The sequence below is a fragment of the Salvelinus namaycush genome, chromosome 10, assembly GCF_016432855.1.
Source record: "Salvelinus namaycush isolate Seneca chromosome 10, SaNama_1.0, whole genome shotgun sequence".
NCBI classification, from domain to species: domain Eukaryota; kingdom Metazoa; phylum Chordata; class Actinopteri; order Salmoniformes; family Salmonidae; genus Salvelinus; species Salvelinus namaycush.
The window spans coordinates 13,455,736-13,457,391 of NC_052316.1; the positions used below are offsets into that span (position 1 = coordinate 13,455,736).

General features: G+C 46.9%; 1 non-coding gene across 1 annotated transcript; it reads right to left on the reverse strand.

Moving 5' to 3' along the window:
• Positions 1–1,101: 1,101 nt before the first annotated feature.
• Positions 1,102–1,174, reverse strand: trnak-cuu. Its single transcript has one exon. It is a non-coding gene; the product is annotated as a tRNA-Lys (tRNA).
• Positions 1,175–1,656: the final 482 nt, after the last annotated feature.

Sequence of the window (1,656 nt, forward strand, 5' to 3'; positions counted from 1 at the left end):
TAGATGTCATTTCAAAGTAAAGTCACAACTTGGCCTAGCCTATTTATTACAGAACTGTCATTTCAAGGCAGCAGCTCCTCTCCAAGTCAGGGATCCAAACAAACTTTTTCCAGTTGATTGCACCAGCTCTTGATCTGGTCGTACCGATCTTTTGACACTGTGCAACGATAATGACCTGTGTCCCATAAATGTACCTGCATTCTATACAGAACCAGGCTAATAATGACTAGCCATCTTTTAAATTAGCATGCAGGGCTTGACATCCAGGTAAATTTGCCAGTGCCAACTGAAAGCTACTGGCCCGAATGAAAAGAATACTGGCCCGGGAAAGCATCATTTAAACGCTTCTACAAAGTATAGTGAATGAGATATTTCTCTATTTCATTGTTAATAAATTTGCAAACATAAAAACATGTGTTCACTTTTTCATTGTGGGTTATTGTGTGTAGATGGGTGACAAAATCCATTTTGAATTCAGACTAACAACAAAATGTGGAATAAGTCCACAGGTATGAATACTTTCTGAAGGCACTGTACATATGGGTAGGGGTAAAGTGACTAAGCTACAGGATAGATAATAAGCAGTAGCATCAGCGTATGTGCCGAATCAGAAGAGTTAGTCCAAAGGGGGGGGGGGGGGGGGGCAATGCAGATCGTCCAGCTAGCTATTTGGTTAACTATTTAGCAGTATTATGGCTTGGGTGTAGAAGCTGTTCAGGGTCCTGTTGGTTCCAGACTTGGAGCATCAGTTATGCTTGCGGTGCGGTAGCAGAGAGAACAGTCTATGACTTCGGTGGCTGGAGTAGGACAATTTTTAGGTCCTTCCTCTGACACCGCCTGTGTGTGTGAAATATATACATACACTTTTTTTTATTTTTTAACTAGCCAAGTGAGTTAAGAACAAATTCTTATTAACATTGACGGCCTACCCCAGCCAAACCCTAACCCGGATGACCCTGGGCCAAATGTGTGTCGCCCTATGGGACTCCTAATCCCGTCCGGTTCTGATACAGCCTGGAATCGAACCAGGGTCTGTAGTGACGGCTACAGCACAGATGCAGTGCCTTAGATGACTCCGCCACTCGGGAGCCCCAAACAGAGCGCCCAACGTGGAGCACGAACCCACGACCCTGAGATTAAGAGTCTCCTGCTCTACCGGTTGAGCTAGCCAGGCAAAGGATGGCAGGGAGCTCGGCCCCAGTGATGTACTGGGCCGTACACACCACCCTCTGTAGCGCCTTGCGGTCGGATGCCAAGCGGTAATGCAGCCAGTCAAGATGTTCTCAATGGTGCAGCTGTAGAACGGAGGATCTGAAGGCCCATGCCAGTTATTGTTCCAGGTTTCCGAGTTTATTCAGGTTCACTCAAAAAAAAAAAAATTTGTATAGCAATATGTAACTCAGCAAAAACAAATGTCAAATGGGGGGGGGGGGAAATGGCCCGAGACCTCCCTCTCCAATCCAACAGGTCCCAGACGTGCTCAATGGGCTCGTCGCTGGGCATGGCAGAACACTGACATTCCTGTCTCGCAGGAAATCACACACAGAACAAGCAGTATGGCATTGTCATGCTGGAGGGTCATGTCAGGATGAGCCTGCAGGAAGGGTACCACGAGGGAGGAGGATGTCTTCCCTGTAACACACAGTGTTGAGATTG